Raw genomic sequence first — 21,694 nt, 5'->3', positions numbered from 1 at the left:
CCATTTAATTTGAAAACCTCAAGGCATGTGGGGAATATGTGTTAAACCTTTGTCTTCCAAATGATTATGCTCAGGTTTAAGAATTCCATTAAGACATAATTCACCTAGGGCATCATCCATTTCTAGGGTACCAATTTCTTGAACAGAACACTTGAAATGAGTATGAATATCATTGATAAGGAGTACCTTGGGAGGGATTTGTGATTGAGCTCTACTTGATTCAAGGGTGGCACAAGTTTGAAATCTGGCACTTTCTACTCAACTCCTCGAACAAACATCTTAGACCCTCTCTTCACTTTGCTGCTACTCGATGCCATTTTACTCAATAAACTATGAGAACCTTGATAGCTTGCTACAAGTATTCTTAAATTTGCTTGATCACACTGTAAATCGCTTCTTCGCAATAGCACTTAGACTTCACGGTGAGAAATGAATTTGATTTCATGCCTTTTGTCAAAGCTTCTCCATTAATGCTCAGTATGAAGGTAGCTAAGTTGACATCATGCTTGATAGGATGTTATCCACTATTCTCTTGATTACTTGGTGAAGGCTTCGTGACTCAATAATCATGAGAATCTTTTACTACTCCCAAACACACTCGGTAGCCACATGAAATCTAGTTACTCCAGACCTTGCTCAGTAGAGTCAGAGAAAAACCTTACTCGATAGGGAAGATAACTTAGTGATAACTGATACTGATCTTCCTTAGTGATCCTTTTGTATCTTGAATATTGATTTGGATCTTTGTCAACTTTCAATTGGAACTGTTTGAATGTGATCTTGATACCACAGTTCCAGTTCTTCTTTGGAAACCTAGTTGGGAATGGTGGAGTCACCCACTTCTTGAATGGCATGACCATCATTGCTTGGACCAATACCCTTGGTAGACTTAGGAATCCATTGTTGCCTCATCTACTTCCTAATGTCATCTACTCTTGCCTTCTTTTCATCTTTAATTATGCTAGTATTCATATCATTCTTGGCAATATGACCAAGTTCTATACAAGTGAAACATCTTATGGTAGTGTCTCTTTTCCTCGTGTGATGTTTAACACAATTGATACCTATGTGTCCATATTCTCCACAGTAATGACATCTACACCAAGTGTTGTAATCCCAATCGAATATTGCTTTCACGATTTGCTCTGCTAGATTCATCATCTTAGTTTTGCACTCTAATGCCTTGTGTCCATCTTTCTTGCATTTGTGACACTTGCCCTCAAATTTTGGTTTCTCTTTGCATTCATTAGCTGTGTGACCATGTTGACTACAATTGTAGCATTTTCCATTGAATTTTTCTTTACCATTACTCCAACATTTGTTTGATGTATGACCTAACTTGCCACAGTGATTGCAAGTAGGTCTTTGATTCTTTTGAGCACCTTGTTTAGAGGATTTACCTTCCTCTTTGTATCCAATTCCCACTTTTCCCTTTTGCCTATGGAGGTTTTTCTCATTGAGTTGATTCATGTCTTCTTGATATTTCATTATTCTCTCATTGACTTGCTTCTTAGATTTTAAATCAGTGATTAATCTTTCATTGGTTTTTCTTTTAGAATTTAGATCATTCCTCATTCTTTCATTGATTTGTCTTTCAGAATTTAGATCATTCCTCGTTCTTCCATTTTCAAATCTTAGACTCCTGATTTCTTCATTTGCATTGGAGATCTGATCAATAAGGTCTACTTGCTAAAGGGATTAAGTCTGGATTTCATTTTTCCTTCCATATATCTCTTCTTTCATCTTGTTCCTTTGTTCCAAGATTTCACATAACCTTATTGACTAAATTTCTTGTTCTCTTTTTAGCTTTCTTACTTCTTCTTGCAGTGAACCATTCTTCTCTAGGAGTTCCTTGATTACATCATTTGCTTCCTCTGAGCTACTTGAAGGTTCAAAGTCTTCAATTCTTTCTTCAACATAGAGATGATCATTCATTTGATTTGCAAGATCTTTTCTTCTTTTCAAAGAATGGGAAAGTTGCTCCTTAGCTTTCTTGAGTTGGGCAATTGCCATTTCCAAATCCAACTTTTCATTTTCAATGGCTTTGTCAAGTCTAAATAACTCCATTTCTTTGATCTTTGCTCATGCTGTTAAACTTTCTCCTAAGAACCACAATGCTCTGATACCAATTGTTGGAAATATTCAAGACTAAGCTAGGTTGCTGAGAGGGGAGGAGTGAATCAGTAACTACAAAAATCTTCTACCAATTTCAATTCTTAATCCAATAAACCATTTAGCATTTAATTCATCACATCTGATCTAATTGCATGCATGAGAAACTAAAAACATTAAAGCATACACAACACTTGAAAACAATGATTTGGTGACCTAGAAACCTTCCAAATAGAAAGTAAAACTAGGGTGCAGATGATATCCACAAGCTTTAGTACTGAAACATAAAGTTGGCCTGTTAAGGCTTACATTGATCACTTCTGATGATTTGCCCTATTAGGAGCAATTAGGTCTACTAGATCCACCTTGTGAAAGGATTTACAAACATACAATGAAGTATGCACTCAGTAAAGAGATTTATGAAAGATTGGTAAGTCTACCTTGTGAAAGGATTTTGACTAGTTCACCTGTTAGGATGAAACAGTAGATCTCTGACTTACAACTAGATTGTTGATAGAGATTCCTTGATTGTGTTGATCACCTTTCAGTGATGAATATGTCTCTGTTGCTCCTCTTTGATATGGCCTTCACAATTCACTCTTTATCTATTGCTTAGCTTCAACTATTCACATTCACATCCTTACATGCTCATTATTTTATTTTCATTCATTCATTCATATCAATGTGATACAATACATTACATATATATACCAATCTAATTTACATAGTTACAAAGTCTTCCATTATACGAGTTAACACAAATATTACAAAGTCAGCCCACATGAAGAAGCTCAAGTTCTGAAGACTGATTTGCTGAGGTTCTGATACTTGGCATCCACTATCACAACTTGGTATCATCATGCACTTGGTAGACGTAGAAGCTCAGTCCATACTAATCACCTTCAAGTAGTCTTGAGCTCAATTTGCACTAGTGACTTGGTAGATACTGTACAACTCAAAAAACACCAAAACACTTGGTTACCACAGAGTAGCTTGGTAACCACTACCTTTGCATCACATGAACCATGAACTCGGTAGATACTACAATGCTCGATTAACACTATTGAACTTCACATACACTGCAACTGCTTGGTAACCATTTGGAATTCTTGGTTTGAACTTTTGGGCTTCACACTAACTAAATACACTTGGTAACCACTAAAATGCTTGGTAGCTATTGGAATTAGTCCAAAAAGCTTGGTAGCAATTGTAGAGTTCAGTGGCTATAGAATTACATGGCAAACATTGTAGACTATTCAATGAGCTTGGTAGTTGTACAAAATCTGAATAAGTGTGTGTTACTAATAACAAACTTGATTGATATGTCAACAATTATTAGCAAGGAGGAGATGTATTGGAGGTAATAGTCTAGAAAAGTTTTATTAAACAAAGGGATAGGAACACTAAATTCTTCTACATGACCACTTTGAAGCATAGAATGGCTAATAAATTTCAAGGTTAAAAGTTTAAGGTGGTATTACTGATGAGGATGAGACTATCAAAAGGGAATCCATGAATTTCTTTATTGGTTTTCTAGAAAAAGAACACAACTTGGATAAGGAAAAACAAAAGAAGTTTTTGAAGTGTATTCCAAAAAACATATTGGATGATCGAAACAAAAACCTCACTACCATCCCTTCTAATGATGAAATTACAAAGGTTGTTTTTTCCTTTGAGGGAGACAAGGCTCCTAGTCTGGATGGATTCCCCTTCCTCTTTTTTCAAACCTATTGGCATATCATTCAAGAGGACATTTTTAATGGTGTTAGAGAGTTCTTTGGTTCTAGAAAACTTCTTAAAGAGCTAAATGGTACTTTTTTGGCTTTGATTCCCAAAAAGTTAGGGGCTAATAGCATGGACCAATTTAGACCAATCAGTTTCTGCAATTCTTTTTATAAGATTATCTCCAAAGTTCTTACTCTCAGGATTCGTCTTTATTACCTAATCTAATTTCGAGATAGCAGATTGGGTTTGTTACAGGTAGACAAATTTTGGATTTTATTATCTCAGTGCATGAAAATATTCACTCCCTCACCAAATCCAAGAAAGAAGGGTTCTTATTAAAGTTGGATCTATCCAAGGCTTATGATAGGGTGGATTAGGAGTTCTTAAAGTGTGGTTTGGAAGCTTTTGGGTTTAATAATAGATTTTTGGAGTTGGTTCATATGTTGGTTTCCTCTGCCACCTTTTCTATTCTTGTTAATGGATCTCTAACTCCTTTCTTTCGGGCTTCTTGTGGTTTAAGACAAGGGGATCCATTGTCTCCTATTCTTTTCATCCTCATGGTTGAGTGTTTGGGTAGATTTGTGGATAAAAAAATTTTAAAGGTTGAGTGTTTGGGTAGATTTGTGGAATTTGTGGGTTTAAGACCTTCTTCTAATAATTTAACCTATTCTCATCAGCAATTTGTGGATGACTGTATTGTGATGGGTAAAGCTTCAGTAAAAAATGCAAGAAATATTAAAAAGGCTCTTGACGATTATGGGCAAGCCATAGGATAGATTATTGATTGGAATAAAAGCTGGATTTATTTCATTAATGTTAATATGAATAGACAAAACAAAATTAAAAGAATTATGGTTTGTAAGGTTGGCAACCTTCCGAGGTCTTATCTTGGTTTACCTCTTTGTCTTGACCCTCTTGAGTCCTCTTGGAGTTCCCTGATTGATAAAATCCACCCAAAGTTAGTTGGCTGGAAAGGATCCCTCCTTAGCTAGGTTAGTAAGATTATTGTTCTAAAATCCACTTTACACAACATGTCCCTATATGCTTTAAGTGTTTTTAAGATCCCTAGGAAGTATTCTTTGGCCAGTGAAAAAAAATCTTATGGACTAGGATGGAAAAGAAGAAAAGAGTGGCTTTGATTACCTGGGATAAGGTTTATATGCCCACGAAAAAAGGAGGGTTGGGTCTAAGAAAGATTAATAGCATGAATTGCTAAGCTTATTTGGAGATTATATAATAAAGATGGAGAATGGAAGGACATGGGAATGATAAATACAATAGGGAGAATCAAGGTTTTAATCTTTTCCTTAGAAGTGAGAATACTCAAGAGGGTTCTATGATTTGGAAGCAGGCTCAAAAAAACAAGTAGAATATTAATAAAGGGGTAAGATGGAAGGTTGGAAATGGTAGGTCGATTTAATTTTGGTATGACATATGGATTCTTGATCATGCTCTGAGTTCATATCACAAATGGAATGGGTAAATGGATCAATGAAAGACTATTTTTGGGACATATGTTGTTGATTATTGGGAAGAAGATAAATGGGTGAACCTTTCCAGAGTTGATGAGGCTCTTATTGACCTTAACAAAATGATGAATGTTATCTTTTTAGTTCAAGAAGAGGATGCTTTAATTTGGAAATTTAATCCAAATGGAATATTTTCTATTTCATCTCTGTATGCTAATACTTTTGAAGACTATCAAGTGCCTTGCTGGGCTAAAGCCTAGTTTAAAGGCTTGACACCCAAAGTTAACATTTTTTCTGGATCTTATTGCAAGATAAAATCCTTACTACTGACAATTTAATGAAGAAAGGTATGTGTCTTGTCAATAGGTGTTATCTTTGTAAGGAAGAGGAAGATTCAGTTAATCATTTGACCATTCATTACTCTTACACTAGAAGGTTATGGGAGAGGATTTGTAGACTTCTATGTGTGGATTGGGTTTTCCCCCTCAGTATTCAAGATTTATTTGTAGCTTTGAAGTCCCCTTCTCATAATACTTTTCTTATTAATTTATGGGTTTTCATCCTTCCGTATTTATGTTGGGGTGTTTGGAAGGAAACAAATGATAGGGTTTTTATGGGTTTTCATCCTTCCGTATTTATGTTGGGGTGTTTGGAAGGAAACAAATGATAGGGTTTTCAGGGGTAAGGAGACTTCTTCCAATCAGATATTTTATAAGATTAAGTACATGGTGATTGAGAATATTAGGATAACTAGGAAAGTTCAAGAGACTCAAGATGAATGGGAAGCCAAAGTGATTCAAAATTGGAGTTTAGAAAGGATCAATTACTCTCAGAATGATAGAAACCTTAGAAACTTAGCTAGGTGGGATTGTCCACAAAAGGGATTAAGATTAATTTTGATGGGACCTCAAAGGACAACCCAGGGATAGCGGGTTGCAGTGTTATTATCAGAAATGAAAATGTGGATAGCTTGGGTGTTATGGATATTCCTATAGGAGATCAAACTAATCATATTGTGGAAGATAGTGTGGCTCTCTATGGTCTCCTTTTTGCTAAGAGCATGAATTTGGAGAAAATTTGGCTAGAAGGGGATTCCCTTAATATTATTAACTACCTTAATAAAGTTAATAACCCCTCTTAGACCATACATAATATAATGTGCAAGGCTAATAATTTGATTAATTCCTTTGTGGAATGTGTTATCACTCATAAGTATAGAGAGACCAACAAAGTGACCAACTAGGCTATGAACATGGCATGAAAAGGTCATACTAAAATGATATGGAATTATGGTGACAACATCCCTACTAGTGGGCCATCCTTGATAGAGTATAACAAGGTTAAAATTATGCAAAAGAGTTTTAATAATGATGTAAATGGCATTTAGGAACAATTATGATTTGCGCAGGAATGGGGAATTTTGGGTTATGATTATTTTTGAAGTGAGAACTCATTCATCTGTTGACATTAAGGTCAATTTATCTATCAATTACTCAACACTTAATCAAATGGTTACATTGCTACTGAGCTTATCATTCATCTAGCAGTGTCAACCAAGTGTCTTAGTTACTACCGAGTGAAATAGATAATTTGTATTTCATGCTGAGCTACACAGTATCTATCGAGCACCAAAGATAGTTCATAGTATAGCCTGAGCGTAGTAGTATCTACTAAGCTATCTAGTGGAAGTGATGAAGACTATAGTATTAACTGAGCTCTATAGTGTTAACCAAGCTCTACATTGTTAACCAAGCTTTGTAGTGTTTACCAAGCTCTACAGTGTTTACCAAGCTCACAGTATTAACTTAAGTGAATCTAGTGTTGATCGAGTCATGCAGTGTCAACCGAGTGATTTAGCAACTACTAAGTTTCTCAGTGTTCACCGAGTCATACAGTGTTGACCAAGTTTGAGCTACTTGAAAGTGATTAGTATGGACCAAGCTTCAACTTCAACCAAGTGTTAGAGTTTGTTGAGAATTGATAGTATCTGTCATGTATCAGAACATCATCGTGTTTGTCTCCAAAACCTAAGTTATAGCAGTTGGGCCAACTTTGTGAATTATGATGAATTTGGTATTGTAGCTGACTCCAAAAGGTAATGAATTGGATTGACATATATATGTAATCCATTGTATCATTTCTAAATAAGTATGTGAAGAAGATTATGATGTGCATGAGCACAAATTGAAGAAGGCTACAAGTAGTATAAGGAATAGTGAAGATTTATCTGTCACAACTAGGAGATCATTGCAATACAAGGAATCTCATTCAGCAAATTAGAGTTGCAGATTAGAGATCAACCATTGATTCATCCTAATAGGTGCATCAATCAAATCCTTTAATAGGGTAGACTTAATAGTCTTTTGCTAAATCTCGTAACAAAGTGCATACTTCATTGTTTATTTGTAAATCCTTTAAACAAGGTGGACCCTATAGTCATTATTGCTCCTAATAGAGCAGACCACCAAAAGTGGTCAATTATAAGCCTTAATAGGTTAAATTTATATTGCAGTACTAAATCTTGTGGGTATCATCCCCACCCCAGTTTTACTTTCTATTTGGAAGGTTTCTAGGTCAACATATTTTGTGTCAAAGTGTTATGAATGTTTAACTACTTTCATTCTTTCATGCATGCAATTAGATTAGAATATTATACAAAGGATTGATTGGTGAAGTAAGATAAAGTTTTATTGGTTCCTAATTCACCCCTTCCCTCTTAGTAACCTATCCTACCTTATATTTCCAACATCATCACCACATGGATTGTGGGTTTTCTAGCATAAGAGAAAACTTTGTGGGTGAAAGCACAAACCTATTTCACCATTTGTGATATTTGGAGGGGTTACGGCCGAAATACTTTTGGCCATAACAATTATGGCTGAACAAGTTTTGGCCGCACATATGTGGCAAGTTTCTTCGTTGACGTGGCATGCACAGTTACGGCTGAAACACTTCTGGCCGAAACGGTTCCGGCCGAAACACTTCCGGCCGAAACGGTTCTGGTCGTAACCCCCATGTTTCAAATGACTCAAAGTATCATAAAAATAGCCAAAAAGTGATTGAAAATAATGTTATACACTGGGGGGTTACAGCCGAAACCCTTTCGGCCAAAACAGTTATGGCCGACACAGTTTCGCCGGAACTACCTATGTGGCATCCTAGGTGGCAACCACACAAGCAAAAATAAAAACTTCTGCAAACTTCTCACTTTGAAGTTCAATTTGACTTACTAAATTGAAGTTTTTTTAAAAACTAAAAATATATTTTTGTAGGTCTCGGAGTCAAGATTATGATTATATTTTTTTTTTTAAATTTTGATTATGGATAATATGTTATAATTTGAAAATAGTACAAGTAGGTATTTTAAGATTCAAGAAGATGTCTATTCAAAAATAAGAAAAAAATAATAAATCATGTTTAAAAATAATTATTTTTTAATTTTGCACTAGAGAAGAGAGTCTTCTTCAATAATATGTAATTTGTTTTAAAAAATATGTAGATTTGATGGAAAAAGTTTGACGAGAGAAAAAAATTGTCAATTTCTGATAACTTTGACTTTGACCAGTTATAACTTAAAAAATATTAGCTGAATTTCAATTTTTCTTTTTTGGTGCACTAGGTATACATGTTGACTCTAACATATTCCAAAATTAGACCAAAATATGAACATTTTCATATATTTGTTTGACGGGAAAAAAACTCTATATTTTCAGCATTTTAAAAAAATTTAAAAATAGACTTTAAAAATTAAAAAATAGATAAAATTTTCACTCAATTTTTTTCAAAAAAATTATAGACATAAACTTCATCCAATTTTACACATTTCATTAGTTTACATCATCTTCAAATTCTAAGCACAAATGCCACTTTTATGTCATTAAAGTTGAAGACTTTAAATTTTGATATCACTTCTCCTTTATAAAAGGTGACACAGGTTTGTGCTTTTACCCTTGTTATTGTTTTGATATTGAGATTTTTATTTTGTCTAAGCTTGCTAGGATGGTGAGGATTTGCAGGTTGAGGATCATGGGTGGTAAGAGGAAGCAGGTTGAGCTTGCAAGTTGTAACAAATGGAAGCAGAAGACTAAAATCTAGGATCTTTTAGAACAAAGTCAATTTACAAACTTCATGGAGAAATTGAAAGGCAATAATCCAACCATTACTCACCAGTTTATGAAGAATTGGAAGAATGACAGCATCCTGGTGGGAAACTAGAGAATGAAAGTCACAGAGGACATTATAGTTGAAGCCACTAGTCTCAACATTGATGGGATCAACTTCTACAAGGATAGGAAGTTGTTTGACTATGTTGTTGATGAGTTTGCGGAGATGACCAAGGAGAGAAATAGTTGCTAGATAATACTATTTTAACTATCTAGAATGAACCTAAGGGGGACCATACCTTCCATGAGGTTTTGATGGTGTTGATCATGAATCTCCTTAAAGTGAAAAAAGTGGACAAACGCCATATCAGTTAAAAAACCCTGGAGTATGATACCAAGGGGAGTGATCAGGATGAGGTTTATGAAGAGGAAATGGAGGAAGAAGATGAGATGGTTGATAAGAAGAGAAAAAACCTTTCACCTGGGTGTTTGTCTGCCAAGAAAAATAAGAGTAAGGAGGTAGACTATGAGATGGAAACTGGATCAAAGGAGGATCCTAAGGAGGTTTTAGGGAAGAAATTTAAAGGAAAAACTGGTATTGTTACCAGAACTAAGGTGAAGAAGTCTAATAGAGTTATGAACATTCCCTCTGATGATGAGCCTCTAATTAATAAGGAGTTGAGAAGTAAGAAAGTGTTATCTCAAGGGAAGGCTGAGGACACAAGTATCAAGGAGGTGGATACTAAAAGAGACAGTATGAATATGGATGAGGATAACCTTAATCAGAGCAAGGACTAGGATGAACAAGGGTAAATGAAGGGTATCTTTGGTAATTTGGGTGTGATGAGTAGAGATATCAAAAGTATGACGGAACAAATGCAGGATATCAAGTGGAATTTTGATCAGCTAAGCAAGACTACCAGAGGTGAGAGGACTCTTGGTCAGCACTTGGATAGGCTCTCTGATGTTATTGGTGATGCAGAAGAAGTCAAGAATTAAATGAAAAGAGTCCCACCTCTAGAAGCAAAGAATAGAGCCATGGAACAAATGATGAAGGATATTTAGAAAAAGATGGATGCCATGGGAAACAAAGTTGACAACACTGAGAATGCAGTTAAAAAATATGTAGACCAGAGTTGCTCCATCTTGAAGACTGTTGTAGACAACATCAAAACTCTACTAGACAAATCGAAACATGGGAGAATCCAAGGTTTTAAGGAAATGAGAGAGGATCAAGGCCCCAATAAGCGCACTAGAACTAATTTAAAGAAGGCAAAGGTTATGGAAGACAAAGAAATTGATGAGCTAAAAGCCTATATTGTGAATATGAATATCCTTGTAGATCAGGCTATTGATTTTCTAAAGACTCTGTAGTTGTTTAAGTGTTGTCTTTTTGCTTTCTTTTTTTTCTCTTTTCTTGTTTGTTGTATTAAGGCTTCTTGTCTTAGTTAGTTTTGTTTTTGGTGTTGATGCATAGTTCCTTGTGGGCTTTCTTTGCTTATTCTGTCTAATACTTTGTAACAGGTTTTGGGTCCTTCAAAAACTAGTTTTACTTAATTAAAATAATCATAAATCAAATCCAGCAAATTACATAATAGAGAAGTTGGATAATTCAGAGGAGAATTTTTGGGGTACTGTTGATCTTGGTGCTGGCCAAGGTGTCTTTTCTACCACAACCTGGGATATTCTAGTGGAGAAGGTTCTCTTGTAGAATGAAAATGCACTCCAACATTGATAGAAATGGACAACACTTTGGAGAAATTAATATAGTTATGAGAGGAATGCAAGCATGTATGTAAACTATTTAACATAATGTTGACCCGAGCATGGTAACTGTTGGAAAATTCTTAATGGTATACATGACACATATAAATGGATTTCAAATGATAATCACTTATATTATATCCAACGCATATGATTATATAATTTCATGACAATAAAAATATATGTCTTTAAAGAGGCCTACATGGAGGGTGTCAGAGGATGTGAAAGTGGCTAGAAACTACATTATGCCAATTATGATTTTATAATACTCATATAGAGCCACACTCAACAGCTTATATCTTTTGACTTAGTGATTATATTTACAATCACTTTGGTCAGAATTCATAAAACCAAGATTGGGAAACATATCCAACAATGAGTTCAATCCAGTGGTAAAAAAAAAAAAAGAGATGTCCCTCGAAACATGGCCAATTTTTACTAGATGTAGTATTTTTCTATCCACCAAGCAAAAGAAAGATTTTGATTTTGATTTAACATATTTAACCATTTGTTAAAATATAATTCAAAATATGTTAAGATATATTCTTATAAACTTTAAAATGAATAGTTAATGAGTATATCAAATTCTAAGAACATAAAACAAATAAGGGTCTTGTCAAGAACCAGTTATGTTGGTAACTAGAAAGTTGCGGGAATGGTTAGATGTTAAATAGACAACACATCAGTAGTGTTGGGAGTTATTCTTTTTTAGGTGAGGAATATGGTAGCTATGCAAAAAGGGGAAGAACATATTTTCATGGTGTATCTATTGTAACAAAGAGAAGATAAAGGGATTTATTTTTTATTTTTCTGCAAACTTGATTGTATTGGTAGAGATATAATAGTCTTGTACTTATTTTTTTGTGTTTTTGAAATGAAGAAGAATATGTGTATATTAGATCTTAAGGTATGTATGTTCATTTTTCTGGTTAAAATGGATCTTGTGGTCTTTTCTTCCTAGTTTTGAATATAATTATGCATCATTACATCAAATAATCATGTGATTGTGAATTAGTTGGTTTGCAAACTCGTAATCCATAGAATAAATATTTTAATTCCTTTTATGTCCTCTATTATATGAAAGGTTTGATAAGAAATATTATGATTGTTTGTCAATCTTTCTATTCGCGATTACCCTATAAATCTTATAAGCACATTCATTTCATGTTTATGGATGGATGTTAAAGCCTTTGTGTCTTTAGGTAAAAGCCATATCTAGTTATCTAATTCATTGAAAATATTCTAAGAGGGAGTTGTACCTCTCAATTCAGAGGAGGATTATCAATGCAATGATAATCTATCCAACTATTGGTAGAATTTGCACCTTCATTCGGGTATTCTGAGTCATTATTTGCATATCTTTTTTGAAGGACAAATATATTTACCAACAACTTAAACAACATTTTAAAAGAAAATTTAGAAAATGAAGCAGAGTTAAAAACCTAAATGAGGCAATCATCAACGTAGGCATTGACAATGACAAATAAAACAAAGAGAAAAACCTTACGGCTAAACAAGAACTTATCTTAGCAAAGGAGGAAATTTTTTGGAAACAAAAATCTAGAGAAAACTAGCTACTAGAAGGAGATGGAAATACTGAATTCTTTCATAATAGTACTATTAATAGAAGATATGTTAATAGAATCTCAAGAATCAAGGATCTCTTAAGAAGGACAACTGAAAATCCTAAATTAAATTTTAGAAACCTTTGTTAAATATTTCTCTGATATTATATACAATTTTGATTCTTCAAATATATTAGCTCAAATTGGGATGCTAAGATCGATCTCGAAACTAATTATGGAAGAAGACAACAAATTAATTTTAAAAAAATTCACTAAAGAATAAGTTAAAGAGGTACTCTTTCAACTCAACCCTGATAAATATCCAAGTTCAGATTGTTATGATGTAGAGCCTAATCAAACTCAAAGGTTTATTTGGCATAGTTTCCTACTAGATTATTTATAGGGGGGTTTGGGGGCATCACCCATTACATGGTCCTAAGGAAACACCCCAAGTGTGCTCCCCGACATAGTATAGGGTGGGTGGTGTAGACGTACACTAACCATATCCTTGGAACATTGAGTCATAATTAGTATGTTTTTGACCCATGACAGGTTAGAGTAATAGTTATTTCAATTCTTGCACTAGGTGTTCAATTAAGGTCATGTTGACCAAGGTTATGTTTTAAATCAATGTGGGTCAAAGTGAGTCAAAATGTGGAAAATGCCATGTAAAGCCATAGATGGGGTGTTAAAAGGTCATAATAATCTTTTGGACCTATTTAGGGTACCAAGAAAGCATGTTAGAGCATACAATGCAAAAATGTAAGAAAAAGTGTAAAAAGTTGCTAAATTGTCAAAAAAATGTTGCTAACAACATTTTGCAACATGACAAATTTTGGAAGATGGAAGATCATCCATCTTGGATGAACTCTTAGAGTAGGTGAAAGGTCATGTTATTATATAAACAATACATTATCATGTATAAAAACAGAGAGGGGGAGATGTGGAGAAGAAAGATGAAGAGCATGGTGTGTGAATTTGTATAATAAATCAATTTTTTTATGAAATTATGTTGATGTATTGGTGTTTGAATTATAGTCCTTGTATATTCTCTCATATCTCATGGTTATGGTGATTCTTGAGCTCCATATACGTGGTAATAAAGTTTAGAGTCACTACTAATGTTATAAGTGTGCATAACATCATTGGGTTATTGCTAAAGACCTCACTGCTCACTGTTAGATAGTAAATACTGTATAATTTCAGAGTGAAGAATACATTGGTTGCATGATTCTCACTGTATGGTGGGTTAGGGAAGATTTTAATGGTTTTCTTGGTTGCTTAGATAGTTATCCTTTAGGTTTAATCCATAACCACTCCTCATTGTGAAGAGTTGGTCGAGAATCAACAAGTTATTTGATGTTACATGCAAAGAAAATGAATCAGCATTCTTGGAAAATGTGACACAGGCTTGGTTAAGGTTGGCATTTGTTTTTGATGGTTTTTATGCATTAATTAGATACTAAAGATTTCCTTGGAAGAGTGGAGTAGGCAAGTTATTGGAGTTTGGAAGCCAGTCTCTATATTCAGCAAGGAAACCCTCATTGAAGCAAGGGTTTGAAGGTTTGGTTATCTCCTCAATGACTAGGAGCTTGAAAGTCAGTAGTTTGAAAGGTTTTGATAAGGTAATTATGTATTGAAGTTTGTTTTTTCAAATTCTTTGAGAATTTTGAAAGTTTATAGTTGAGTGTGTTCTTTAGGCCTATTAGCCTAGAGTAGGGCCTGTGAGTTGTATATCTTAAGGAACAATTTGGAAACTAAGGTTTTGGAATTTAATAGAGTAAAATATTGTGTATCTAAATCTCCCTTTAGTATTGGTAGATGTTTTAAATATTTTAATTTCTTACCTAAATCCCAAGGTAGGGCTACAAGGAAGAGGCCTTACTAAGTCTATTTGTGGAAACTAGTGTTTGGAGCCCACCAAGGTGTGTAGAACCTTATGAATGTTTCAAATCACTTTATTGGTAATGAGTTAAGCCTTTGGAATAAATTTGGGGTGTGGAGTTGTGAAAGATCCTAGAGGGTGTAAGGGAGTGGAGGTGTTGTGTAGTGTGAGAGATAGTTGTTTGGATTTGTGAAGGTATAGGTAGAGATACTTGGTAGAGGTGAGTGTGGCATGAGGAAAAGGCCAACCACCTAGTTTCTAGCCTCCTAGAGTCTTGAGGAACTAGTGGTAATATGTTTGGTAGGCTTGGATGAATCCTCGTGATTAGAGTTTGGTAATATGAACAAGTAGAACACCTCCCTACTTAAATTAGTGGGGTTGAGCGGCAACACCCATACAGGGTTTTGGAGGGCAGTGCCCTCAAAGCCAAAAATACTCTACTATTGTAAAAGGCATCAACTACTATTTTTCTATTGGATGACTTATTCTAACCTAAATTTTGTAAGCAGTAAAAGCTTGTATAAAATAGCTAAGGGTTAGGGATTTCATAAATTATGATGAGATTGTAGCTTCTTGTGGCAATGTTGAGTTGTAAGGGATTGCAAGTTATAATCACTAGATAATAATAATATTGGACTTGTTGTTGGTGGACGTAGCTTAGGGATTGGGTGAACCACATTAAATCCTTATGTCTTTTGTTCTCTTCTGTATGATTTATTATTTTTTGATATTGGTTATATTTGCATGCTATTGTTATTTTTGTCTGTGATTGATCCTAACACCAATGATTTTCAACCTTTCTTCTTTTAAAAATATTAGTTTAAAATGGGAGAGGACCTCTGGAAGGCTATTGAAGCTACTTGGAATTTTAGCATTATCTTGGCTGAAATTAATAACAGTTTCTTAGATTTGATTCCAAAAAAATATGATTACGAGGAGTCAGGAGACTTTATACCTATATCTTTATGTAATAAAATTTATAAAATTCTATCTAAAGCCCTAGCCAATAGATTTTTAAAAAAGCTCCCTAGACTTACTTCTAAGGAAGAAACAAGTTGTGTCCCAAATAGATCTATTTTTTATGGTATTATCAATATTGAAAGAATTAATCCATTTAGTTCAATCAAATAAGAGACTTTGTTTTTAATGAAACTAGACATTCAAAAGCATATGATAAAGTTTACTAGAGATTCCTTTGCAAAACTCTAGAAACATTCAAATTTTCTGGTCAATGAAGCAATATAATTTTTAACTGTATTTTGACTCCAAAAATCTCTATTCTTATCAATGGTTCTCTTGAAGGTTTTTTCAGTACATCTAAAGGAATCAGACAAGGAGATCCTATATCTTGTTTCTCTTCAAAATTATGGCAGAGGCTTTTGGAAGAGCAATTAAAAAAGCCTAGTCAAATAGAAAAATTAAAGGTATCAAAGTTACAGAGGGAGTCTCAAACATTACTCATCAAAATTTTGCATATGATACTATACTACCAAGAGAAAGTTCATTAGAAGAAGCTCAAATAGTAAAACAAATAATAAATAATTATATGGAAGCTTTTGGCTAGATGGTAAATTCTAAAAAATTAGAAATCTTCTTTATTACTACTAAAGAGGAAATATAAAGAGCCATATGTAGTATAACAGGGTACAAAAAAAAAAACTTCTCATGTAAATACCTTGGTATTCAAGTTGAGAAAGGAATAAAGGATGGTAAAGCTTGGGACACAGTTTTAGATAATGTAAATAAGGCTATGGGTAGCTAAAAAGGGAGATGGTTAACTAAAGCAAGAAGGACGACTATGATTAAAGTGGTTCTTTTAGCTATTCCTAGTTATCATATATCATGTCTTCCTCTATCCAAAGGTGAAAAGGAAATTAGATTCAAAACTCTCTCGTTTTGTCAAGGTACTAGAGAAAAGAAAAAACAAGCTTTGATTAAATGGGATAATATTTGTAAACCTAAAGAGTTTGGTGGACTAGGTATAAAGAATTTCAATTGGCAAAATGAGGCTTTGGGGGCCAAGCTCATTTGGAGAGTGTTCAAGGAATATAATAATAAATAGGATAATATTCTATATCATAAATATCTAATTAATAAAAATCCCTTGTCTTTGTTTAGAACTATTAATCCACAAAAAGGCTCTAGAATTTGGAATTTTATGATGAGTCGTCATTCATTAATAATTGAAAATCTCAGTTGGGACATAGGTTTAGGGAAATATGCTTTATTTTGGGAAGATTCATGGGATGGGCTTCCACCTCCAAATAGCTCTAATTTATCTATAAATATAAAAACTACACTACTTAGTCAATGGGGTAAGTATGTGAGTGACAATAAAGTTAAAATCAATAATAATCAATATGGGGGGTGTCAATGGAATTATTGAAATGATACATCTCTTATATTAGAAGAAAGAATTTTTTTTTTAAATCCTAAGTAATAGATAAACAAATCATAAAGATAGGGAAGATAAACTTATTGATGAAGGGTGCTCCCCTTAATACCATAAACATATGACAAAAAAAAAAAGAAACAACAAAAATTGCGAGAACAAAATAGAGGCTTCTTATTATCACCGCAAATGCAGAATTATAGAATTCACAATTACAATATGTTAATCCACATGGGCACCTTCATTACAACAATTTTCAAGACAATACTATGAACTATCACCCAGAGTTGTTATAGACAATGTTCAGGCCTTTCTTAAATAGGCAATTTTATGTCACCTAGGAAGGTTCTAGACATTCAAACTTAATACCTAGGGCCAACAGACCCTACCAATACATATAGAGTTGGCCAAATACATCTTTGAGATTTATTTTAGAAATTTACAGAAGCCCAACTTTGGAAGGCCATAACTCTCAAACCGTTGCTCTGATTGGCTATTATAAGCACTTTTCAGAAATGCAAACTCCTAATCTATAGTTTAAAACTATGTAAGTGCCCTTTTGGCAAGTTTTTGAACCTCATCTTGGGCCTCTAAGGCCTTCAAAACTAAGCTCAAATATTTTTCTCCATAATTTTCTACCAAAACTTTGTAATAACTTTTCTAATACTTAAGCTGAAGCAATGAGATTTTTACGGTAGGCTTATAATTCTGAAATTAACCATCATGTAGAAAATCAGAACATTCTAAGCTCGTATGAAAAACTTACTAAAAATAGTAATCTCCTAGAAATAGTAACCCCCTTGTGTACTAGTCTTGATGAAAATGGAAAAGACAAAAAATAAAAATATTTTAGGGTGATGCAAGATTTCTCTTACACCCAGGATGCTCCTGCATCAAACACCTGGGGTAATTTGAGAAGTGACTCTGTCACATCTCAAGTGTTCAGAGGAAACCCAAGATGATTAACCTCCTCCCTTGCTAGCCATGATGAATCCTCTATTCACCTCCCTTTCCATTTGACTAGGCATTCCTCATAAGGTTTGTTCCTTGTACTTTTTCCAATATGACTATCTAGTATCTCCTCAATCTTCTTTATAGTTGAACTAGCTATTGGAATACTCCACTGTGCTTTTGCAACTTCATCTTCATCACCTCCTTAATAATACTTCATCAAATCTAAAATACTAAATACTGGTGAAATATTCAATTCAGCATGCAACTCTACTTCATAGGCATTTTTAGAGTCATGCCTTTTTACTATCTTGCATAGTCCAAACTTCTTCATCTTCAACTTATTATATATACCCACTAGAAAATGATTTTTTCTCAAATGAACCATGACTTCATCTCCAATCTAAAATTCCTTATACCTCCTTTTCATATCTACCTTATCCTTATACTATGTATTCATCTTTATGATGTGCTTCCTCACCTCCTCATGAATAGTCTTCAAATGTTCAACAAAATCTTCTGCTTTAGCACTACTTATCTCTCCTTTCTCCAACTACCTCAATTCAGAAGCATTTCTAGGACTGCTTTTGTATACAATCTGGAATGGTGATTTACTAGTACTCTGGGTGACAAAATTATTATATGCAAATCCTTTTGGCTTGTCTCCAACCAAACATCTCAATAAATTTTCCAAACTCCTATTCACTAGTTTTGTCTCTCCATCAGTCTGTGGATGATGTGATGAACTGACCTTCAAATTTGTCTTCAACTTCTTCCATAATGTATGCTAGAAATACCCAACAAATTTGGTATCTCAACTTGAAACTATACTCTTTGGCAGACCATGTAGTCTCACCACTTATCTGAAAAAATAACTCTGCCATATGAACAACATCACTAGTCTTCTTGCAAGGAATGAAATGTTCCATATTTGAAAACCTGTCAACCACCACAAAAATAGAATCATGCCTTCACTGAGTCCTTGGTAATCCAAGAACAAAATCAATGTTGGCATCCTCCCACGACTTCTCTAGTATAGGTAATGGCTAATACAACCCTATATTTTGCTTCACTCCTTTTGCCATCTAACAGACTCTACAACTTTGTACAAACTTCTTCACATTTTGTTGTAATTATGGCTAGTAATAATTCTCAACAACTAAAGCTATGGTTTTGTCTCTACCAAAATGTCCAGCCAATCACCCACTATGCTTCTCCTTGATGAGATTATCTCTCATTGAACTTCTAAGAATACACCACTGGCTTCCTTTGAACAACATACTATCCTGGATCATGAAATCCAATCATTTTATCCTATCAAGTGTAACAGGTTCTGTACAAGCCTTTCACACTTCACCAAAATCAAGATCATCTAGACATAATGTATTGAGTTCCTTGAACCCAACCACCTCTATCTACATTTATGTCAGCAAAATTTTTCTTTTACTAAGAGCATCTACAACTCTGTTAGACTTCCCAATTCCGTGTTTCAAAACAAATGTATAACTCTACAAAAACTCAACCCACTTCAAATGCCTTTGGTTTAATTTTCCTAGACTATTCAAATATTACAAAGCTTGATGATCAATATACAAAACAAACTCCTTAGGAAGAAGATAGTGTCTCCACTTCTTCAATGCTTGAACTATAGCATAATTCTTTATCATAAACAAAATATTTTCTTTTTGCATCATTCAATTTCTCACTTAAATAAGCAATAGGTCTACCTTCTTGGCTCAAAATACCTCCTATTGCAGTACCACTAGCATCACAATCTACTTGAAACATCTTGTTAAAATATGGAAGTGCTAAAACAAGTTGTTCAGTAACTTTCTATTTCAAAAGATTAAAAATCTTATATACTCCTATAGTCCACTTAATTTTTTCCTTATCACCTCTCATTGTTTCAGTCAATGGTCCACATATATTGCTAAAACCTCTTATGAACTTTCTATAAAAACTAGCCAGTCCATGTAAAGATCTTACCTTTATCACACTCCTTGGAGTAAGCCATTCAAGGATAGCCTTCACTTTCTTTAGGTCTATTTTGAGACCTTCTGTTGACACTACAAATCCCAGGTACACCAACTCCTTTACAAAACTGCACTTCTTCAAGTTTATCGGCAACTTTTTTTCCCTCAACTTATCAAACACCTTTCGAATATGAATCAAATTCTCCTCCAATGTCTTACTAAAGATCAAAATATCTAGGTAAACAATGATAAATTGACCCAGAAACTCCTTTAGTACCTCATTCATGAGCCTGGTGAAAGTGCTTGGTGCATTGGTTAGCTCAAAATGCATGACTAACCACTCATGCAGTCCTTCCCTTGTCTTGAAAGTAGTCTTCCACTCATCACCTTCTCTAATACAAATCTAATGATACCCACTCTTCAGATCTATCTTTGTCAAATACTTAGCCCCACTCAAATAGTCCATAATATCATCTATCCTTGGCAGTGGAAATCTATATTTTTTTGTGATCTTGTTGATAGCATGAGAATCTATGCACATCCTCCATTCTCCATTCTTCTTTGGTGTTAATACAATTGGTACAATTCATGGACTCAAACTCTCTTGAATCAACCCCTTCTGCAACAACTCGTGAACTTGTATGTTCAACTCTTAACTTTTTGTTGGTGTCATTCTATGCACTACCTTGTTTGGCAAACTGGCTCTTGGAATCAAATCCATCTAGTGACTAATCTTCCCCATTGGGGGCAATCCATTAGATACATTATCTGACACAATATCAGAAAAATCTCCCAACATATCTACAACTTCTATAGGTATCTCCTCTACGTCTTCTTTACTATCTTTTGGAATTATGAAAAAACACATATGCTCATGCTTCATACCTTTGAGAAACTCTTTTCCATCAACAAAACATATTCTGGCAGCACTACATACCTTTTCATCTTTCTCCTTCAATGGCTTCAACTGATTTTTTACTCTATCCTTTGTTAGAGTGTAGGTATTTGCTCACACATCATGTACAACATGCCTCTCAAATTGCCACGGCCTACCCAACAAAATATGACATATGTCCATAGGTATAGTAGCTTCTGATCTTGAACTTCACTCAGTATTGCTCATTGACTGTGACCTTGTGGTCATCTTGCACCCAAGCAATATGGTATGGATGTAGGTTTTTCTGCCTCTTCAACTTCAACTTTGTGACCATTGTTTATGACACCAAATTTTTAGTACTTTCACCATCAATGATCACATCACAAAACTTATCTTCACATTTACACCTGGTGTGAAACAAACTCCTCCTTTGATTAGGTTCATTCTCACCACTCAATAGGACTCTTCTGTTAACTAGGACTTCTCTTCTTTTAGCATCTTTAGAATGTGATGATTTGGCATCTTCATCAATATGTGCAACTTTGTCCTAGCCTTCTATTATTTGATCTATCCTTCCTTGGTGCTAGGAACATTCAAATGGTCTATGCCCTTCTTCTTCGTAGTGAAAACATATCCCACGAAAGCCTCCTCTTCCAGATCCTTATCCTCTACCACTTCCTCTCTAATCTCTATTGTTATGATCATGGAAATGATTGGAATTATTTCCCCTCTGGTTTTGACTGCTACTTCTAGCCTCATCCTTTTTCTTTTGATCATCATTTTGGCCTCCATAAGATCATCTACCAAATCTTCCACTGTGACCTCTTCCACTATTCTCGTTATCAAACTTTTTTCTTAGTTTCTCCTCAACTCTTAGG

This window comes from Cupressus sempervirens, chromosome 7 (genome assembly GCF_028749045.1).
Source record: "Cupressus sempervirens isolate cs-2001-9-10 chromosome 7, ASM2874904v1, whole genome shotgun sequence".
Classification (NCBI taxonomy): Eukaryota; Viridiplantae; Streptophyta; class Pinopsida; order Cupressales; family Cupressaceae; genus Cupressus; species Cupressus sempervirens.
This window is presented reverse-complemented; position numbering follows the sequence as displayed.